We start from the raw sequence: 24,457 nt of genomic DNA on the forward strand, positions 1-24,457 counted from the left end.
AGAACACTTAGTGCTTGATTCATGATTAAGATATTTATTTATTGATTGATTTATTTCAAGGTATATCACCTTCTTAAAGAACAGTAAGTTATCAATTAGTACTTAAACATTAAGTAGTTGCACATGTGCATTAAAATCTTTAAAGAAGGTCAAATAAAGTTAACCTGGAAAGGTAACTATATATATATATATATATATATATATATATAAGCAGCTTTTTCTCCTTTTTGTTTGTTTTGAATAATCATTCTCAGTGACATACATCTTGTTTTAACACACACACTCTCAGGAGGCTCTAGATGACAGTTTCTGCAGGGCCCAGTTTGGTAAATTGGCTAATTTGCGCATGATAATACTTCCCGGGGAGCTGTCTGTTCCCACCAAAAGCTGTTTTTATATTCCAAATGAGGTGCTAATGTTTCGTTTAACGCCTGCATGAAGCTCTGCGGGAGGCGTAATTGCACTAGGCAAAGACCAAGGCACCACAAAAGCCCTGAGACAGTAGCAGGGCCCTCATATCAGCAGAGTCTGACAGGGATCTCAGCAGTGCTGGGACAGTAATCTCAGTTTCTCTTCTGGAAATTTCCTCTGAAGTAGTTATTAAACTTACTGAACAGTTCTACCATGTGTTAAAATGACTGTGTGGCACTTCATGGCTTGTTTTTGGCTTTATGTTCACATTTCTATCAATGACGGGGTCAAAGAGGGTGTCACATCCCTTTGAGTACACATGATGTACATGGAGAACATATTTCCCGTCTGTTATCGGGTGCATAGAACATAGCAGAAATCAGTCACTTTATTTCTACAGTGCATTTCAATCACAAGGCAACCCAATGTGCTGTACATGATAAATAAATGTAATCAAATAGGAACGGAAATGATTGTTTTCCTCTCTCTCTAACACTGTTGTGGTAAATGTGGCCAGTATGTGGATCCTGATGTGGTATTAAGGGGATCAGTTCTGATCTGGTGTCTGGCGGTGGGGGTAGACATGTGGCAGATAATTGGCAGTTGCCATGTAACGTTTCTGTTGTATTTTTGTGGTCTTACGAGGATGGGGTACACACCTGGGTGTGTCGTTGCAAAGTTTCACTGCCCACAAGAGGCCTGGCATGTGCACTGCCTAGTTTCTACATCAATTAATCACTAAGTCGTCATGTGGGGGTCGTGGCTCACAATGTTTGAGAAACACGGTGAATGCGCATTTGATGTCACTGTGGCTTTCTCTGCCAGTTTGGGGCTACTGTTTCCATCAACGCTCTCAGGTTTGTCACTAGTAAACTGTCTTAAAAACATGTCTAAAACACGCTGAAAAGAAATGAAGATGGCTTGAAGGCGGTTGTCTTAAAAACAGTTGACTGTATTTTAAAAAATTGTATCAGCCCTAGTACAATTTACTGCCACCTCAGGGGCATTCTAAGAGCCACTTCCTGTCAAACTTTCCACCAATCAGAGAGCTTAGATTGACCGTAATGTCCAATCAGGAGCATCCAAAGATCAACCAGTGAGCAGAAAGTTCTATGTGTGTCTGAAAAGAAGAAAAATAATTCTCCTCTATGGCTGGAATAAAGCCAAGAAGACGTTTCTGATGCACGGTGGTGCCACAAAGCAGCTGAGCTGGAGTTGGTTTAGTGAGGATAGCAGGTAAATAGTAGCAGAAAATAACTGGAAATTGGCCTATGTGGCATTTATGCTGCTATATCTGTTGATTTTACACCATTTTAGCCTCACAATCTGACAGCTGAGGCTGTCCTGGAAACATCATGTCTGCATGCTGACTGGGATTAAAAGCTTCAGCTTCTAAATTGTTAGCCTCAAAGCATAATTGCCTAAGTCATATTTAAAGGTTTTATATGCAATGATGCACAATTAATCGCAGTCACACAAGTCACAATTTAGCCGAACTATGACTTAGGCCAGTCGTTCCTGACCTGGGGTCCAGGACAGCCAAAGGGGGTCCCCTAAAGAGCACTGGGGGACCCCACGGCTTTGAACATTCAGAGCCATTATGATTGCAATCTCCACACATTGTCCATATTTTAAGAAAAAAAAGTAAGGGTATATGTTGTTAATTTAACTTTGGCTTTATTGAAGGACAGAACTCAGCCAGAATACAGTATCTATGGTGAGAATCTCACTATTAAAGCATAAAACCAAGCATGGTTTCAGTACGGTGGGGCAGGAGGTCCATGGCTTTTAAGTATTTGTATGAAGGGGGTCCCTGAAGAAAATATGTTGGGAACTACTGACTTAGGCAATTATAGTCGGAGGCTAACGAAATGTATTTTTACATAGAAAAAAGTCAGACTAAAAATAGCTTTTACGCACCATTTACATCTTGTCTCAGTCTTTGCCCTTGTCCGGTTTTTGCACTGCCTGAATACACCAAAAGACTTCTACTTATGTAAAAATCACCTTTTTAGATTACAAATGTCCGACTCCTCTATATAGAAATGCAGGTAAACGTAATCCAGCCTGGGAATTTGCAGCTTTGAAGCTAATCAGATGCTAACTGTGTACGTTAGTGCACCTTAGTGATACCTTCAGCAAAATTTTACTAATGATGCCCACTTTTTTTAATGTTTTCTTTCTTTACTCATCTTCTGGCTTCTAGGAGGAAACAATATCTTGGAAATCTGCCCATACTGGGGGCCCCCCATCAATGACCACAGAGGCCGCCACCACCAGAACCATCCAGATCAGAGTAGGATGGGGTCCACACCGCAGCCATAGGGCTGCATTGCAGGGCCCCCAGCCACCCAGACAAGGACGATCACCGTGGCAGACAACCTTGCAGACTAAGCAGGCAGAGCCCCTGGCATGAAGAAAAACACTGAAGTTAAAAAAGATTCTGTTATTTGTTTATTTATTTATCTTTTATTTATTTATCTTTTTGGTTTGTATTTCTAACTATCTTAAATGAATTTAACATCTCTTCTACTATGTTTAAGAAAAAAAATGGGCTATGCTGGAATATAATAGATTTCTTTTCTGCACTCTAATTTAGTAATGCACTTTTATAATGTCATTACATGGCTGCATGTTACTTTATTTTATTAGGTGCTGTCATGAAGGTTATGTTACCATGTTATTGTAGCTATTATGTTTATTGTTTGTATACTTTTTGTATTAAAAACATAAAAGAAAAAGTAAAAACAAAGATCAAATGAACAACAACAACAAAAAAAAAACAAATAAGTGCAATAAGCATGAAAAAAATATATACATCTACACACACACACACACACACACACACACACACACACACACACACACACACACACACACACACACACACACACACACACACACACAACAACAACAACAACAACAAAAAAAAAACAGGAAAAAAGGAAAATCTACTTCAGTGGGTAGATTTTACAATAAATATGTACACAAATAATTAATTACAGTAAGTAAATAATATAAAAAGGATAAATAAACAGTTCAGCTTCACGCTAAGTTAACAAAAAAACTCTTGAACCTCTTAAAAACATCAGCAGTCTCTGCAGCCCTGAGGCCCTCAGGCAGGCTGTTCCACAAATGAGGAACGTTGGAACAAGGCCTCACCGTGAGGTTTAGTTCTCATTTTAGGAACAAGTAAAAGGCCGGTACCAGGAGGTCTCAGGGTTTACCAGGGCTCATCACTAAAAAGCAGGTCAGATAAATAAGAAGGCCCAAGAACATTAAGGCTTTTATAAACCACTAAAAGAAGCTTAAAATCAGCACGAGCAGAATTCGCTGCAAGTGCTGAAACATCTTAGAGCAACCGTCTCCAAACATTACATGCAGTGATTAAAGTTATTTGTAATTGTATTTCAGAAGTTTGACTCAGAATGTTTATTAGACATCCTCCCAATGCATCCACGCAGGATAATTTTATCTTTGATATCAGAAAGTTCTTTTTATGCTCTAGCAAACTCTTCATATGTGTAATTGATATTTGATAGTTGGATAGCTGTTATTATTACAGCAGAAAAATGGAGGATCATGAGGTCTCTGGTGAAGTAAAAAGAAGCAAAGCCAGACACGTGATCAGCACATCTGTTGGAAACCTGATCTTCGTTTTACCAATGTGTTTTTGAATAGACATTTTGTCCTCAGCTGTGCACATGCCTACACACACACCTAAAACTCTTGCAGAGTTTGGGATGCTAAAAGGTGAATATGTGGTCCCACAGTGCAAGCAAGGTGAAAATAAATAGCACCATCCTTCCTTTTTGGCTCTACACATAATACAATGATGTGCGCTGAGGTCAGGTGTGGTGGAGTTTGAGTTTGGAAATGTTGTGTTTGGAGCAGAGCCAGGCCTTTATCACGAGGGGCAGCTTTTTTTCTTTGTTACAGCTTGATAAAGTGTCTCACCAGAGAGATAAAAAGAAGCAGCTCTCTTAATGGCTGTTTGCTTTGATTAGGAAGCTGTATGAGTGTGTGTTTGTGCACACGATGGATAGTGGAACATTTTCCTGATATTAAACTCCAGAATTTGAGACGTGTGAAAAAGGGAGTGAGGTGAGGAGCTGGTCACAGTGTGGTAGAGGAGGGCGTTGGGTCCATTCTGCACACAGATGATGATTTACTTTGAGGAAGTCCACTCATCTCCTGTTTACGAGATGCCGCTGCATGCTGTAAGAAAATATCTACCCCAAGAGCAAAGCCTTAAAGAAACACTCTGTGACCAATGAATAAAATCCACCATCATGTCAAGATCCGAAGTTAATGTGTTCAGCTTAAAGCCACCCGCTGTCTGTCAGAATCAAGTGCTGCTACTGAAAGAAAGGAAGTCCACAAGTGTGACTGCTTGCCAGATCCTGGACTTACCTCAAAGATGGTGAGACAGAGATATGCTAATGCTACTTTATCTTGTAAAGGAAAGCTTGGAGGAGATTTAGCCAATCTGCTGGACACAATTCCAAGAGCCTCAGTGGCATTTAGTGGACTCATGCTAACCCGGGGCTGCTTGTTAAGACTTCATTAGCTGTGTTTGCTTAGGCCTCTTCTCTCCAAAGAGGTGAGGGGGGCTCCCAAGGTTCCAGCCTAGGCCCCACTATAGGCCCTCCATATGGGGCTTGTTTGCTCACGGCTGGCCTGGTAATCACTTTCAGGTGGAGCTGGAGGAGATGGAACAGGGGGGATTTTGGAGAGCTCACCGACCCATCCATCCCCCCCCTCAAGTCCCAGCCCCTGCTGGCAACTCCCTTTTACACAGGGGTAGTCCAGAGGTGACAGAGCATATAGCATGTACCCTGTGAATTAACCCACCTAGGGCCCATTATCTTAACAAACACAGCCGGCCCTTCCAATCAGCCCACTGCTGGGAGGACAGCTGACCCCAGTAAATCCTTCCACACAGCCACTATCATCTCTCAGTGGGTGTGGAGTGACAACTAGAGAATCAAGTTTGGTCTTAACAGGAAGACAGTCAAGAAATCTGTAGAAAACTTAACAGACTACTTCATGCTTTTTGCTAAAGGGGGAAAAATGTTGCTGTTAATATGTAAAACATGAACTAATTTGGCCGATAAAAGATACAATTTCATGTCAGAGGAACATTTCAGAAAATAACATGTTTGTCTAAGTCTGACCCCAACTCAAATGTAAATAAAAACAGAATCTCATAAAGATCAGCTGATCATGAATCTGATGGCGACAACTAGTCTGTAAAAGTCAGAACAGGAGAAACAAAAGGCTGGAAAAGTAATTAAATACAAGCATTTGACTACTAATTAAGGTAACTGGCAACAGGTCAGTAACATGACTGGGTATAAAAGGAGCATTTTAGAGAGGCAGAGTCTCTCATATGGAAAAATGGAAAGCTGAAATTATCTCCAACCGCTTTCTAGAACATGACAACGAGTCTACTGGACTCCAATGGCCTCCACAGTCACCAGGGGCCTCATGCATACAACTATGAGTTGAAGCAATTAACAGGTGGCATCTGTGGCACAAAGAGGAAATGTGGCGCACTTCAACTTTTAGATTTATAAAAGCGTGCGCATGCATGTCCCATGCCTGTTTCTGTTTATAAATCAGAATAAACTCTAAAGCGGGCGCATGTGAGGGAACACTTTCCCATGCCCACATGGTGGCTATAAAAGGTCAGGTGAACGCATATAATAAATGTTAATCACATCATTTGCATGACGGCTCGGAAGGAAAAAAAGAGTGAAGAAGCTGACTTTTTCGGGGTGTGAGACTGAGATCCTGATGGACCACATTGGAAAACGTAAAAATGTTTAATTGGTGGGCACAGCGTGGGCATTACATGTGTCAGAAAGGCAGAATAGTGGCAGATGCTGTCATTGCAGAGGAATTAGAACGTGCGGGTGGATATTTCAGTCGGTTGGGCCTCCGTCTGCCATGCAGGAGATTGAAGTTCGACTCCTGCAGGGGTGAATAGTAACACCTTCCACTTGGGCCCTTAGGCAAGACGCTACAGCCCACAGTAAATCATTTTGGAGAAAAGGGTCTGCTAAATTACAGTAATGATGCCAGTAATGTAGTCTTTTGTTTTAATGTATAAAATAAATATCTATAGATACATCTGAGATTGGTAGCAGTTTGTTTAGTGTTAAATAATATTTATTTATAGTTCCGGGGTGTTACAACTGGGTCGGTGGTGCTGCAGCTATGGTTGGAGAGGGCGGGGCTAGAGACTCCATGCAGCACCATAGCAGCTGTGTCCTCAGAGGAAGTCCTGCAGGTGCAGAGAGACACGATCATCGCTATTAACAATGTAGACAAAGAGTTGCAGGAAATGGAGACTGTCATGATGGAAACTGGGACAACAATTACAAAAGGATTGTGTAAGGATAAATAAATAAATAAAGAAAATCCACCTCTTGTGTGTTTCATAAGATTTGCATCATTTCTAGATACTCCAGTCTGTCCCACTCTGCTGGATCTCAGAATAAATGACCAAAGCTTACTTTTCGCATTTTCTTTTACTGACTGGTAAATGTTGGCAGCAGACTGTCCACCCCATCATTTCCTTGATTTTATTCTGTGTTGTTGGTGTCGCAGTTTCCTGTTTCCCCATATTTTGTGAGTACAACATGGTTAGAGTTTGCGTGGAGGTAACACTCTCCCGCCAAGTTTGGTTTTTATAAGTCCCAACAGTTGACTATATTTGGCGTTTGCTAGTTTTTGTACCTATGCCAGCTTTATTCATAAGGCCCCAGATCTCAGTCCAGTAGAGCAGCTTTGGAATGCGGTGGAACAGGAGATTCTCATCATGGACGCAGCCGACAAACCTGCAGCAACTGTATGAAGCTGTCATGTCAATATATAGCAAAACCTCTGAGGAAGGTTTCCAACACCTTGATCCATCTGTCACACCAAGAATTAAAAAGGAGGTCCAACCAGGTAATAGAAAGTGGACCTGAGGAGGTCTTCTGCAGTCATTTGTTTGCTTCTGTCCCAGAGGCAAATGTACAAGTGAGTGCATGTGATTGTTTGGAGTTTTCAGCCATTTGATGTGATAAGAATCTGGCCGGCTCTACTTTTGGCTGCAATGACTCCGGATATCTGACATGCCACTCAGATTAATCTCCCCTCTTGTAAAACAGCATGCAGCTTTGTCTGTTAATCCAGAAAGGTAAGTAAAAAGCAACATGTAAACAGCACCATGGCAGATAAATGTTCCATCTGGTTCCAACATGTGGGGTGAAACTGAGAATTGCCATTTAATTTTCTTTCTCTCTTGTCCATCCTTCCTGTTGCGACACACAGTGGTATGATAACATCATTGTTCATTGTAATTCATTCAAAGCTGATTCTGACCAAACTGAGACTCTCCGACGTCTCTATCACACAATGACCAGTGCCAGCTTGTAAGCAAGCTAGCTTAATTACTTAAACATTTAATGGAGGAAACCTTTTGTTCCCAATATAATAAGCTGAAATAATCTTTAATAATTCACTAGCTGCCAGGAGACAAAGGGTTTAAATGGCCACAAGTATTCAGACTGAAAGCCAGATCAAAATAAAATATGTCATATGCCAGTCAGAGGATGATGATCAATGAGATGTCCTTAGCTAGGCAATTATTTTTTATGAATTGGTTTATATTAACACAGTACATATAAATAGTGGACCATATAATGATGTCCAAAGACATGCATGTTAGGTTAATTGGTTACTCTAAATTCTCACTAGGAGTGAGAGTGTGTGTGTGAATGGTTGTTTGTCCATATTTATGTTGGTGACAGACTGGTGACCTGCCCAGGGTGTACCCTGCCTCTCACCTGTTAGAATGCTGGGATGGGCTCCAGCTTACCCACGACCCGTAATGGACTAAGCGGTCAAGATAATGAATGAATGAATGAATTGATCATATAATGGATTTGTAATTAGCTCATTATTGGACTTTAGTCAAATGGATTAAATTTGAATGTGTCTGTAAAAGTGACTTAAGATCAGTGGTGTAGTCTACGTGATACGCAGGTATACGCTGTATACCCACTAGAAAATGTCACAAATTTCCGTATAACCACTAAAAATTGCTCAAAGATGCGTATCAACATCTTTTGTGACATAACTTTCACTTTCCTGGTCATAAATTAGCCACGAAGCCGGCCCGTTTAGACCATGAGGTATTCTGTCAAAAGTGACGTTGAGCCGCCGCAGAGAGAAAGCAGCTTGGCCATCTGTCCTGATCCTGACCTGCGTCCCTTAACACCTGGTGGCTGGTTGCTAGACAAGCGCGAATTAAAGAGTGGCGGATGAGAGGAAGAAGATGCAGCAGAAAAAGAAGAGGAAGAAGATTTTTGGGGCGGTACGATGGAGAGGGAATGCAGAGAAAAAAACATGAAAAGAAAACAAAGTCAAATCACACTGTTTAAGTGTGTCAGTGGGTGTGTTGCTACTGGTTCTGTTTCCACTGTTGATTCGAGGGACACTGCAGTTACACACTTACGGACAAGGAGGTGTGCCTGACGCTGTCAACCTGGGCCACGTTTCAGAAAGTGGGTTTAGTGAAAACTCATAGTTGGTCAACCCAGAGTTGCGCTTTAAATTCAGTTTGTTTAACCCGCTTAAAGTAAAGTAAAACAAGCCTTCACACACTATATGACAGCAATTTAAGAACACACCCATCATTGTCTCTCTCACAGTCACACAAACATCCACATATATGCACAAACAAAGCCGTCTCCCCTCCCTACATTATACACAAACAAGAACTCCACAGTTTCTGTTTCTTAGTACAAAAATAATAAAAGTAATAAACATCTGGCTTGATGCCGCTGTGAGGAAACAATATCTTGGGGAACCGATCACACCAAGAGCCAGCCCACCCATTTCCACAGAGGCCAGCACAGCAACCACCCAGATCAGGGCAGACCAGAGTCCACATCACAGCTGTAGGACTGCAGCGCAGAACCCCCGGCCACTGGGACAAGGGCGATCACCACGGCAACAACCCCCAGTCCAAGCAGGCAAAGCTCCTGGGGCGAAGGATCTCCACGAGGAAAGGAATGGCTGTTATACATCTTGTGTTGTTTACATTTAGATAACATAACCAGTCTTTCATGATCTCAGTTATGTGTGGATGCAAACTTTAATAATTACTGTGGTGCTCATTAGCAAAGTATACATTTATGAGCAGTTGCTGCTTTTGGGGAGGGTGCTGGGGGACAGATGTTACACCAGGACATGATGTATGAGGGTGGAGGGTGGTTGGGGGGGGGGGGATTAGAGTATACCCACTAGAATAAACTAGACTACACCACTGCTTAAGATGACTTTGTTACGAAATGGTACTAAGCTGAAATAAACTGAATTGATGGAGCACACCATCATAGTTTGATTAGCCTCGCACACCTTCATATTTGTACTTAAACTAAAATGTCCACAAGTAAATAAAACATTAAACACTGAAATAAGTTTCTGTGTAAACTTACAACATTGCAGTATTAAGTTAAATGAAAAGATTAATACTGCAACACAACATGTGATGCTAAGCCAAGCTAGCAGTTTAGTTTAACAGTTCATAGGGTAAAGAAGGTGCTTAGAAACTAAGCTAAGCTAGCAGGTTAGCTTAGTTTAGCATCACGCACACATGTATTAATATTCTCATTAGAAGAGTTAGCAAAATAGCTTAGACTAATAGCTAACTACATGAATGTACAACATTGTTTTTCTCGTCAAGATTCATATGAGGAAATTAGCATCATTACATATGATGCTAAACTAAGCCAACAGGGACTAATAGTGCGTTCCAGCTGTCTTGGAATTCCAAGCGGTTGAGAGTTGGTGATGTCATTACCAGGTAGTTAGCGTTTCAGGTGCACAGACTTGGAAAAACTGGACGCCTTCAAAACAGCCAATCTTTGAGCATCTACAAATGACGTATAAAAACTAGAAAATCGCAAACCAATTGTAAAAGTGTCATCATGAGAACAGCAGCTAATTCTGTTAATGATTAAAAAAACCACACATGTTGACACAATATTTCATGAACCATTGTAATTATCAATAACAAAAACTGCTGTTCACATTGGAAACTTAATGGACACAAAATAAAGAATTTTTATAAAGACAACAATGGACTACAAGTTAAACTGGATGCAGCCATCTTTAAATCTGGGATCTCAGGGTCCTCTGAAACTTATGAGTTTGCTGCTGGGAAAAATTAAATCACTTCATCATTTCCGGCAAAAATTCTTCAGAATTCCAAGTTCTGGAACACACATAAGCAAGCTGCAGAGCTTAGAAACTACACTAAGCTAGCAGGTAAGTTTAGTTTAGCATTACATATTGCTGTATTAATCACTTCATTTAAATAGCTGGCAAAAAAAGCTTAGGCCAGCAGCTTGTTATATGAATGTAAGGCAGTGTTTTTCTTGTTAAGAGTCAAATGAAAAGAGTAATAACGCCATATGTTAATTTCTTCATTTGAGGAGTTTAGTTTAGCTTAGCGTGGCAGCTAGCTATGTGAATGTACTGCATTGTTTTCTTGTTGAGTCAAATGAAGACATTAATACTACTAAATGTGATGCTAAACAGATCTAGATTAGCTTAGCATCACAGTTTCTAAGCCAAGCAAGCTGCGTGCTTTAGGAATCAAACTTAGCTAGCAGACTATTTTAGTTTAGCATCACATGTAGCAGAGTCAAGAACATTACTGCTAAATGTTATGCTAAAATAGGCTAAGATCTGAGCTTAGGAAGAGCTAACCTGGAAGCAAGAAAGACAAATTAAAACCAATTTATTGTTTCTTAGTAATGGTAAGTAAAAGTAAAGTAAAATATTTTGTGAACTGTTTATATGAAATGTTAGAGCATTAATAGTTGAAGCATTTACAGTGCACTCTCCATGTTTATCTCCAAGCTACCGTCTTCGTTTCCCTGTTTCTACCTCCCTCTGCTTCTGGATGTGGTGTACTGTGAAACAGATGGTGAGGGCAAGGATGACCGCCAGACAGAAGGAGGAAGAGAGAGAGAGGCTGAAAATCACAAGATAGAAAAGTGGGTAACCATATCCAGAAGGTGATAGATGGAGAAGCAGAGAGGTAGCAGATGTGTAAAACATAAACGACCTTGTGGAGCTTGCGACTTGTTCTTGGCGGGCACCGATCAAACCCTCCCCAGTCGCTCTGAGCGTGTACATCAGAGGCTGAGTGATGCCCCTGGTGAGCTACCCTGAGCGTTCCATAGTGCTCATTAGCAGTCTGATTAAAACATGTTTATTTATGTAAACACAGCCTGGATTTACAGTATTAATAGCATTTGCACTGAATTTACACAGGATGCTGTCAAACAAAAATTTGATTGGGAACAGTTTCTGGCATAAAGAAAATATTCATAGCTCTCTGGTAAACATGCACGATGAGCTGGGGGCATGACTAGGCTCTTGGGTGGGTGGTGTTAGTGTAAATGTGTGTCAGTTAGAGAGAAATCACGTTCCCTAAAGCCAGCTAGTGGGACACTGATGACCTTATCTGCTACAAGTTTCCCGCCCCTCCATCTCTCTACGGAGTGGATCGCCTCCTCATTCCGACAAGCTTCAGCCTCCTTCTTTCATAACAAGGAGAGCTATATCATCTCTAGCTGAATAATTAATTTGAATTGATAATGAACAACATAGTTGCCATAGAAGCTGCTCATACAGCATCCAAAAAACCAGCGGTTGGTTTTCATTGTAGGTGTGAGGAGCATCAACATCAATGAGGAAGGTGTAAAAGAGAAACCATAAACTAGTTTCCTACTTTCTGTTTTCACAAAGAAGTAAAACAAGCTGGATTAGCATCTAGTCTCCTACAGTCTCTTACAGTATTTAGTGTTAAACTGATTGCTTTCTCCCTTGATCACCTTTTTCTTTTGTTTTCTTCTTTTCTTTATTCATGCACACACACTGTAAAAAAAAAACAAAAAAAAACAAGAGAAGGAGAGAAAAATTAATACATGGACAAACAAGGTGAATATAAAAAACAGAGTGATGTGTGGTGTGTGTATGTTGCAAGGAAAATGTAACTCTACTCATAGTCCAGATGCAAATTTACTATTATGAAATGCAAGACTAAATAAAAATAAGAATAACAGTAATATCAATATCTATAATAATATAGAATCATAATGGGAATAATAATAATAAATAATAATAACATCTATATTACACAATAATAATAGTAATAGTAATAATAATAATAATAATAAATAATATCTAAAAACAAAACAGAATCACAATCTTGGTTGTCATAGGAATAATATTAATAATGACAATATAAAACAAATATATAGGGTGTAAACGGGAAAAAGTTTAATAATGAATATATAATTTAATAATAACATTAAACAGTAAACATTTACTTAAAGTAATTTGTGCATTAAAGTTTGCTTTTTTGAATCCCATTTACTTCTTATATTCTTCACCATAACTAATTACTTCTCTGATGGATCGTCCCGTATAACAGGAAACTCAAATGTCACACTTAATGTGTCTTTCCATTTGCTATAAAGCTTCAATTCCCAATCTAACTGTGCAATGTGCACAACATCAACAGATTAAAGCTCACTCTCTTTAAAATTATACAGGCTGCAGCGCCAGCAAATGGTAATTAAATCAATTGAAGTCATGGTGTTGCTGAAATAAGGTAAGTGGACTGGGTCGAGCTCCTTGGAGAGCACTGTTTCATTTTTACTGATTGCATCAGACAGGTAAGGCGCGGTATAACGACGCTCCGACTTTCCAGTTGGTGATGTTATCTCTCCCAGTACAGACTGAGAATGTCTTTATCATCCAGTGACACCATTAAGATCGGCATCTCCAGACAATGTGAGTGTGCTGACTGGGCTGCTTGGCTAATTGTTCAATCAGGGGGGATAAACATGAGCTTGGTGACCACATTCTTACTGAGCTTTATCACATCCTATGGTGTGGCTTTACAGCTTGTTTTGTGTGGCCTGTTAGCCATTTAAGCTAATGATTACGTGTAGCTAATCTGTTTGTAATGTTTGCAGCAGTTATGAGGAAAACACACTGCTTTCTAATCCCTTCATTTCTTGCAAGTTTTACAGGTTCTTGTTGTAAACATATCTGCTAAAGGAAAATATGAGATAGAGGAACTCTGGATAAATCTGAATTCATTTTAACAGGTGACCCAATCACCAGAGGTTAAGAAAAGGGGGCAGAGAAATGGAGGGCAGAGTTTCCCCTGAGCTGATCTGATTGACAGGCTACACGTTAAGCTCACCTGAGCCTCTGACCTCCTGTTTTACATCTCACCATGGCTCTTCTCCTCTCTCCCTCTTCCCTTCTTTCCCTCTTTTTTTTCTGAGAGCAGGGAAACCTGAGGAGAGCCTTATCCAGGGTGGAATGGCTTCAGGCTGCGACCCTGCTCTAAGGAGGGGGGTCACAAGGAAACAAAGGGCATTCAGGTAAAGTGCTCTGAGCTGGCCCGAGACAGGCAGGCTCCCACTGCAGATAACACCGAGGCTAATGCACAAGAGTTTGCACAGTCAATGGCACCAGCAGGATAGTGATTGTAAGTTTTTTTTTGGTGGGGGGGGGGGGGGGGGGGGGGGGTGTTTCAATCAGTGAAAGAGAAAGAAAACCAGACTGGCAGGTGAGTAAACGCAGCGCTCCAGAAGCCCCCACTGAACATTCCAGAAAATATTCCACACAGAAGCAGTAATCCTCTTTATGCCCGTTAAGCTTGGGAAATTTCAGAACTTACAAACCACATAAGAGGAATTTAAATGTTTTCCTCACGCGTGTTCAGTCCAAACACTGTTGATGGAGTCTTTCCAGGAAGTTCGTACGCATAAGTAGACAAAATGTCGATCAGTGAGATGTCCATGTTCATTTTAGCAGGAAAATATCAAGCTTACCAGGACGAATGGCTACACAACTGATCACCACGTTCCATTTTACATGAAAATGAGAGTTTTCCCCTTTAATCAGGTACATCTACTGGACTGCTGAGATCTGTAGCCCCTAAATAAGCATAATGTAACTTTCTGACCCTAAAAATATGTGTTTCTGACTAGTTTTAATGACACAGTGACATTTCTTCTGTACATTCATGGAGCCATTGTTGCCCTGCAGCATCCTGAGGCTGAGAACGAAGAGGTTTGCTTCTTTTTAGGTTTCTCTGTAATTCATTTACAGTGAACTGACAACATTAAAAGCCAATTAAATAAAACCAACAAGAAGTGAATAAACTGAAATAATGAAAATGAGCAGAAAGAAGGAAAAAAACTTAAATCTGCCCCTATATCACATTTAAAATGTTTTTTTATTACATATTTATAATACATCACTGGAAGAAAAACACAATTTATTCATTATTTATTATACTTAATTTCTTTCTTAAAGACAACTCAAGTTTCTATTGTTTTGATTTCTTTAAGTTTTTCCACAGATTGGCTCCTTTCACTGGAACACAGCGTTTCCTCAGTTTAGTCCTAAATGATGTTTTTATGAGCTTTGAACAAGATTTATAAAATTCAATATTCCACCAATCCTGTCTTTTTAATAGTTTTAATGTGCGAGATAAAGGGTTAATGGTCTCTTTATACAGTTTCTTACTAACGACTCTAGTAGGTCTCTTGTAAAAGGAAAACCGATGGTATGACTTCACCAGACTTCAGTAACAGGTGAGACATGGACCACCTGGGTGTTGTCATTTAACAAGTCTTTTACTTTATATAACACAGCCACCGTTCTTGCCCTTTTCTGGACATTTTTGTCATGATTTGTGGGTTTTGGTTTGGGTTTTTTAGTCTTTATTCTGAGTTCTGTCTTTCCTGTTTTATTTTGTAGTTCTCCCCCTTCATGTATTCTGCTTTGATTTGCTCTTTCACTTCACCTGTTCCTTATTAGTCCATCTGTGAATATATACCCCTTGGTTTCCCTTTCCCTTTGCCAGTTCATTGAAATGTTCTCGTTGTTTTTCCTCCTGTTTTGGCCGTGCATGTCCTCCAGTGCTTGGTCATTAAAACCTTTATTCTGCATCTGTCTGCTTCCCGCCTCTCAATCCTGCATTTGGGTCTACTTCCTCCTCATCTTGTGACATTTTTCCTAGATTGGAGCTGAAGTTGAGAAATACCTGTACCTGTTCTCATGCCCTAGTTGTTCAGTCCTAGATTACTTTTGGTACTACTGCATGGTGAAAATATCCATGTTTATAGATCCTGTCATCTGACTTTATAAGCATAAGCATCTTGTTGAGTATTATGTACCTACTTATGTTCTATCCCCTCTTTTTTTAATTTTATTAATGATAGTGGAAATTTATTAGCTAAATAATAACAGGATTATATAATTATACAGATATTATACAATATCTGATTGCTTTATAAAGGGGCGATTTAGAGCAAAGACTACCACAAGTTTTAGAGTTTGTCTCAGATTAGTGAACCTCTGTCCATCTTTCCATCTGAGAGACTCTGCCTCTTTATACCCATTATTTTATACCCAGTCATTTTACGGACCTGTTGCTAATTAACCTGATTATCTGTCAAATGCTCTTACAGGTGTTTCTGATTTGTACCAGTTACTTTTCCAGCCTTTTGTTGCTTCTGTTCCAACTTTTTCCAGACGTGTTGCTGCATCAGGTTCACTATCAGCTCATATTTTTTATCACATGGTGAAATATCTCAGTTTCATCATCTGATATGTTGTTTATCTTCTACTGAGAATAAAATATGAGTTGATGAGATTCTGTTTTTATTGATGTTTTACGCAGCATCCCAACTTTTGTTTTGCAATTATGCTCGAGCAGCAAAGGTGGTGCGAAGGCCTAATGAAATGCAAATCTTTATTATTTTAATTTTCTTCTCTTCCTTTCTTCCAACTGAATGAATTGCTTTTTTGGGGGGCTGAATATGCCTGAAAACGTATGAAAATTTATTTATAAATTCACTTAGAACATGCCAGGACGTACAAAAAAACATCCTGGACCTATACTAAATTAAACAGGAAGTCGGCCATCTTGAAAAAAGTGTAAATTTTGAGATAATTTTTGCTCGTTTCTTTGCCTTGCATTTTAACAAACTCCTACTATAGATTTTATCGTAATGACCTCAACATTGCTCAGAACACTCTAGAGGCATGTGTGATAAAAAGTCATGAAAAACTTTCTCAGTGATGTTCAGCAGCGGCTGCTAAAAGTTTGATGTTTTGCCATCAAGCATGGACTCCACTCTCTCTTACATACAACACCCAATCTACACCAAACTAAACATGTTTCACTCCAGTTCCATCCTGACCACATCTACATGTCCAGTTGTTGTAAACGCCATAGCCCCGCCCTGTGGAAACAGGAAGTGACTCATTTTAACTTGCATTGATCAGCAAAGCAGTACTACACTGTCTCATTTTACTCACTCATGATTCCTCCTAGCTTATATAGGCATTCACACAAACTGAGGTGCTGCACTGACTCTGGCAGAGGGGATGGATAGATAATGCTGCACACCACTGCATGAGTGCATGCATGGTTGAAGGGAATGGGGGCGGTGAGCTTGTGGCAGGGTGGTGGCCAGCAGAGGTGGTGGCACAGGCTGGAGTGGCGCCAGAGGTGTGAGGGCCTGAATCGCAGCTTGCGGCTTTAATTGGGATTGTATTTGCAATCACTTTTCATCTATGTTCTCCATGTTCCGAGGAAATGCATGTTCTTCTTGCGTGACTGCCCTCTTAAATATCCTTAAGTACCTTCACAGTACTAAAACCTAAAATAAAATGAAACTAGTACTAAAAGCAAATGCAGAAATAAATGATGACACTGTAAAATGTTAATATCATAATTCTTTTCACTAAACTAACAACCCAACAAACTCAGCTAAAATAACAAAAAAAAGGCCTTTGTCCACATGTCCTGTTTCAGCCTCTGGTTCCCGACTGAAGGGGAGTCCAGAGACGACCGTCCCATCTCACCACTTCTTCTTTGTTTAAGATTAGCACAATGATGAAATCTTATCCGCAGCTGAATTGTGGATTTGAGTCATCAGGCTTTCTGTTTCCTCTCCCAGTCATCTTTTCCATCTCCCTCCTTCCCCGATTTCTCTGAGCAGGTTTCACTCTTGTGCCTGTCATTCTTCTGCCTTTTGTATCAGTGGACCTTTTTGCTATTGAATGCGGCTTCCACCCCCACACCCCTCTCTCCTCTCGTACTCTCACGCATTCACTCTAGGGCCTAATTACGAGATAGCTTAGAATAAATACATGTGTTTCTTCTCCTGCAACGGGGGTTGGGCTCCACATGTTTTTGACAGGAGGCTCAAGGAGGTTTTATTCAGTGAGGTCTTTCCGCTGATCAGAGTGGTCGCTGGATTGAGAGATCTTTTGGGTGCAATAACTGTGTCTCATTAATTCTTACTGTAATGCCGGGTAGCTAAAAAGGCTATGCAATTAGGGGGCTGAGCCCTGAATAGTTCAGCTAATCAGGGGACAAAAGCTGCAGCTCAGAGGCTATTAGGCCCGGAGGAAGTGCTTGTATTGTGAGGAGAGCTCTGTGATGCCTTCCTCTCCCTCCAACTGGGGTGAGGATGAAACCTTATAGGTGTTCCTCCACCTTAAAACCTTTACTGTTCAAATCATAAAAATTGCCTGTAATACCTACAGCTTTCAGCACAAACAAAAGTTGCATCCTGCTTTGGATTATGCAGGATCAACAGTGGATTTCCTGCCTACAAAGCAAAACTTTAAACCTCATCAGCTCAACTATGCTGACGACTCATCAAGTTCGAAAATGCTTTTCAGGAATATCCCAACTGACTCTCTTATAGACATCAAATGCATTCAGAGACTCTGCTCTTGCTGTCCCTCCTCCATGCTTCCTCCTCCTCCTCTTTGGTATGTGCCCCGGCAGCACACACTGCTAACAACACGCTCCTCCAAAATGTCAACTCAGGAGTTTGCAAGACCTCTCTACCATCTGGGATGGGTGGAGGAAGGAAGAGAATAGGGCGGCAGTGGCTCAGGCAGTAGAGCAGGTCGTCCAATGATCGGAAGGTCGGTGGTTCGATTCCCGCTCCCGCAGTCATCTGTCGTTGTGTCCTTGGGCAAGACACTTAACCCTCCTTGCCTCCAGTGTTGGCATCGCTGGTGTATGAATGTGTGGATGAATGTTCGGTGATGGTCGGAGAGGCCGTAGGCGCAGACTGGCAGCCACGTTTCCGTCAGCTTGCCCCAGGGCAGCTGTGGCTACACATGTAGCTTACCATCACCAGGTATGAGTGAGGAGTGGATGAATAGTGGATTCACACAATGTAAAGCGCTTTGGGTGCCTTGAAAAGCGCTATATAAATCTAATCCATTATTATTATTATTATTATTAAGATCCTAACATTATCTATCGTCAGGCCTTTCTCCTTCTTCTCTCCTCCACCCCACCACTGCAAGCTTTATCTTTTATCCCCATTAATCACATCGTCAAGAAGCCCAGATGGAGACTAAATTAACTCTACTGGTTATTATTAAGCATTGAATAATTTAACATGCAGTTAGCCTTGTTTGTGTGTGAGACACTGAAACTTTCACCCCACAGCAAGAGAGGAGGAATGTGAGAAAAAAAGACTTAGGCGAGTTTAGGAAAAATATAACTGTCTAGAAATATTTAACTAATGTAGATCTTATTATTCACATAATAAGCTTGGTTTAGTTTGGCTGAGATATCGTTGCATGCTTCGTTATGAGGAGGTGCTGCTCCTGGATTTTACTGTGGGTTATGCTAATGTTGCAGAATCACATGGAAGCACAGGTTTATGCTACAAAACTAAAACACCAATAGCAAAAAAGTCAGGATGCTGTGTGAACTGTAAATAAAAACATAGTGCAATGATTTCCAAATGTCATCAGGTCATATTTTATTCCCAGTAGAAGATAAACAACACATCAGATGATGAAACTGAGACATTTTACCATGAAAATATGAGCTGATAGTGAATCTGATGGCTGCAACACATCTGAAAAGTAGTTCCAGGGTGTTCAGCATGGTGTAGCATCCCCTCTTTTGGAAACTGTCTGGAAACGTCTGGGAAGTGAGGAGACCAGTTGCTGGAGTTTTAGGAGAGGAATGTTGTTCCATTCTGGTCTGATGCAGGATTCTAGCTGCTCTACAGTCCTGGACCTTGGTTGCTAGATTTCTGCTTCCATGATGCTCCAGATGTTTAGTATTGGTGAAAGGTCTGGACTGCAGGCAGGCCAGTTCAGCAGCTGGACTCTTCTCCTGTGAAGTCATGCTGTTATGATGGATGCAGGATGTGGTTCAGCATTGTCTTGCTGAAATCTGCAAGGTCTTCCCTGAAAGAGACGTTGTCTGGATGGGAGCAGATGTTGCTCTAAAACCTCCATGTACTTTTCAGCATTGATGGAGCTTCACAGATGTGGAAGCTGCCCATGTCATAGACACTAATGCAGCCCCATCCCATCAGAGATGCAGCTTTTCACCTGTCCACTGATAAGAAGCTGGATGCTCCCTCTCCTCTTTAGTCTGCAGGACACGCCGTCCATGCTTTCCAGAAACCAGTTCACATTTTCATCCAGGTTTCCACTTTGCCTCAGACCATTTTAAATGAGCTTTGGTCCAGAGAAGACGGCACTGTTTTTGGATCCTGTTCACATCTGGCTTCTTCTTTGCATGATGGAGCTTTAACCTGCATTTATGGATTTCAGGGTGAACTGTGTTCACAGACAGGGATTTCTTTTATACCCAGTAATGTTAGACCTGTTGCCAATTAACCTAATTAGTTGGACCAGTTTCCAGCCTTTTGTTGCTCCTGTTCGAACTTTTTACAGATGTGTTGTTGCCATTAGATTCACAGTTATGGTGAATGAGATGTGAGAACCCACTTGCAGGATGAAGAGGCAGGAGGCAGGCGGGTGTAGGAATAAATGTTTTAATTAAAAAGCACTAAAGCACTTATATGGACAAAACACGGGATGGTGCGCGTTGTTTTGGTGTTGTGTTGCAGTTTCTCCTCCTCGTCTGAAGGTGGCAGCAGGGGTGGGATCGTCTGGTAAACTCACCAGGTCGGAGTTCTTTTGATGGTTCACTTCAGTTCCGGTACACATTTTCTGATTTAAAACAACAATGGCGTCCAGTATGATTCAGTGTCTTTATTTGCTTATCGAAGAAAACAAAGAAATAATTTGAACAGCTTCTCATCAACTTGATCCATTGGGTGTTGTTTTAAAAAATGAACAGGAAGCAGAACAGAATACAATACACATGGGGGAATAACTACAGAATAAAACAGGAAACCAAAGAAGATGACTGAACTCATAGGAATGTGAAACTACACCACAGACACACATAACACAATCAATCTGCTCATATTTTCTATTAAATGGTAAAATGTCTCAGTTTCAACATCTGATATGATGTTTATCTTCTACTGGGAATAAAATGTGAGTTGATAAAATATGGAAATCATTGTGTTGTTTTTTTATTGACATTTCACACATTGTCACAACTTTTTGCTGCATGTATGATGCTATTTAGCAATTTGCAGTTTCCATTATTCTTGTAATTGGACAGATTGATGCTTAACTCTGTTTGCGGTAATCCCCCATCACTCAAAACAGCAACAATGTAGAGAAGAATAAACCACACAAACAGTATTCTGTAGAGATGTGCTGTGGTATTCTTTTTATGCTCACTTCCAATAACAGTGACAGTTGTTTTGGTAATTTCATGAATAGCAAGAAACACTCACTGTGCTTGTTAGTCAAATACACATTCTGCAGCCTTTTCAAAGAAGCGGAGCAAGAATTTGACAAGCTGTTTATGCTAAGCCTGAGTAAATCAAATTCAGAGTTTGCCTTCCCTCCCCAGTAATCTCATTTTGTTTACAGCTAACTTTAAGTACATTAGCATCTGCAAGGCCTGTCTGTACTCTATTTGCTCCTACTGTAGTGGCTTTAGGCCAAACAGAGACTAATCTTAGGAATTATAATCATGAACAACTTGCACCTAATCTGACACCAAGGCAGAGATCCAGAGCTACAAAATGAGTACAAATGGACAGAAGATGTAGCTTTTGGTACAATGGATGGAGAAAACTGTTCAAAGCTGCACTAGTTTGATGTCTTTACTTTTAGGTGTTTATGTGGGAAAGTGAGGCATGACAGCAGAGGAAATAGCAAATGTCCCTCTCAGGAAACCAAAAAATACACAGAAAGGTGTAATGATTTGAATCATTCCAGCAAAGTTTAGCTATTTAAGCTTTACAAAGGAAGTAAGGGTAATTTGAACTTTTAAGTAAGGAGGAAGTGACATCAGGGTCAGAGGTTGTCAGGTTTCCATGCCCCTGTAGTGTCTTCTCTCCTGGCTTTTTTAGAGTGAAAGGAGGAGGTATCAGGTCTCACCTGTTGTATATGTCCTCCTGTTTGTCCACCGTTCCAGGGATTGACCACAGCTCAGGTTCCCATAACCTGTGACCTCTATGCCTTATTAGACAGCTGCAGTAAGCAGACACTTTCAGCAGTAGTCCAGTTTATATTTATCCTCCATTGTGATCTGCATAAGGAGACAGTGGAGAGGAAAACCTCTGTTAGAATCAGAATCATGAAGGAAAACCTCCATCAGAACCAGAACCAGGAAGGAAAATCTTCATCAGTAAACAAATATTTTATAAATTAATAAAAGTTTATTAACTGCAACACACAAAAGTGTGTCAACATAAAACTAAATAAATACCTGCACCCATAAGTAATTCAAAGTCGAACATTTATGTCCTGCTAAAAACAAAACAAAGAGAGTAAAATGGGAGTCTGCTTTATGTTTCATCCTGTGTTTGTTCAGTAGTACACTGGTGTAGAACTGGGTAGGAACGGTAGGGACATATCTCTGCCAACAACTCCTGAGTTGTCCCTATCATTCTCCGTCGCACAAAACACTGCTTTAAGCCCCACCTCATATGTCATTTCAGCTGCTTTGATTGGCTTTGCGCTTTCCTGTCTTGCTAACGTGATTGGCTGTTCCTGCTGTCACTCACTTTATTGAACGCGCTACGGCTCAGCTAGCTAGCACCTCAGTGCGATGCTAACTGTGGTTGCTGCGTCTTCAGTTAGAAATTAAGAAAGAAAAGAAAAATGGACAAGAGAAATTATTTTAGAGTGAGTCTGTTTAAAAGTTTGAGGCACAAATATATATTTTTATTAATATTTAATAAATATCAATAATAATTGAGATTACTGACTTTTGTCAGGTGACAGAATCAACGCTGCAGTGCAGAGGAGATGATGAGGAAGGTGGAGAGGAAGGTGAGCTTTACTACTCAGAGTTCTAACTGGAATTTAATCAATCACAATATGTCACACTGAAGTGTTTACCTGATTACATAATAAAAACAAGGCATTTTGTTTGATAGAGATCCCTGAAAAACAGACCATAATAAGTTTTTAACATGTTTTTAAAATAAAAGGAGAATATTAATGATGTAAAAATGAACATTTCTTTTAACATCACAAACTATTTGCAATTGCATTGAATCAAAATAATCACAAATAGATTTGCTGTTTTAATATTATTACAGCCAAAAGGATGATGATGATGGACTTCATATCAATGGTTTGTCACTGTCTTTGTAATTCTGTTAATGTTGACATTTTTCTTCAAGGTTTCGTTAGGTTGAGGAATGGTTTCTTGCACTGTGTGATTTAACGTGGATCTATGACTGCACGGAGGTGCTAACTGCTTTCTTGTATCCAGGAGTGGCTCCAAAATCAGCCATTTCAGCTTTTAACTAAAAAAAAGTCAAATACAGTTTTAATTTTCTTAGAAATCATTATTCAGGAAAATTGACTGAAGCCAGAAATCCCCACCAGTCACAGTTTGAAGTGGTTTAACATGAAATTATGGCAGTGTCTCTGTATGCATTGGTATGTACAGATGCTCATCCTGCTATGAGTGATGAAAGCTCATAGGATTTCAGCACTTCATGCCTGAGCTTGATTTTCTCCCATTTACAAGGATCAAACACAGTTTGACTGTAGCTTCCTTGCCAGGCTCATCTAGCCGGCTGCAGCGCTGAGACGTTTTAGCGATGGGAGAATTTTAGCCCTGTGGCAATGCAATCTCTATATCCCAATGTAATTATTGGGATAAAACACTCTCCCTCTGCTGTGAAGGCCAAGGTTTCCTGCCATGGTGTGTGGAGATTTGATTGGATTGAAAAGGCTGTGCCATGCAAGCACATTCTCGAGGACTCCATGGCTTCTGCAGCTCATGCATTAAGCCACCGTGTCCGTGTACAATAGTTGTTAAATGCATTACTATTTTTTCTTTCTCTGAACTATTGCTGCACAGAATTGTGAAGAGAGCTGGAGATAGATTTTCACAATGGCTGGAAAAATGACCTGAAAGATCCATGCATCCATTTCATTCACTGTGGCTGGGGGAAAGGGCTGGGGCAGAGCCCTCGATATACTCAGAGTCACGACACTCTCACTGACTCCCGTGTACAAAAACTGGCGGCACACTTCTGGGTTACTGAAGACATTTAATAGTTCCAAACACCAGATCAGACTGCGTTCATTGCCAGTGCATTTTATTCGTTTTGAGAGGGAAGTCGATGCAATCAGTCTTAAAGTTACGAAAATGCATGCAATAAAATAATTGTGTGAGTTTAATGTGATAAGTTTTCATTTGCTTTGTATGTTATAGATATTGTCCTTTTACCCCATGGCCTCCCAGCTTTTTTGTTTAGTTCGAATAAGTGTGGTTAGGTTAGTGGAAACGTATTAAAAAAATTAATAAAAAGGTATTGTTCTGTCACCTCTGTGGACATAACGTACCTTACACAGTTTCTTATTGTTGCTTATTCGTGCAACTATATTAAAATCCTTTCTGCCGACCATTACAAGCCATCTCTTCCTTCGTTCTGGGTCCCTCTGGAATTCATACATTCACCATGATTGACTGTTTTCTTGTCTGTAAAATGTTATATAACCATTACATATAATAGAAAATCACAGAGCAGATGACCTGTTAGGTAATTATCCAGAG

The sequence above is a fragment of the Melanotaenia boesemani genome, chromosome 18 (assembly GCF_017639745.1).
Source record: "Melanotaenia boesemani isolate fMelBoe1 chromosome 18, fMelBoe1.pri, whole genome shotgun sequence".
Classification (NCBI taxonomy): domain Eukaryota; kingdom Metazoa; phylum Chordata; class Actinopteri; order Atheriniformes; family Melanotaeniidae; genus Melanotaenia; species Melanotaenia boesemani.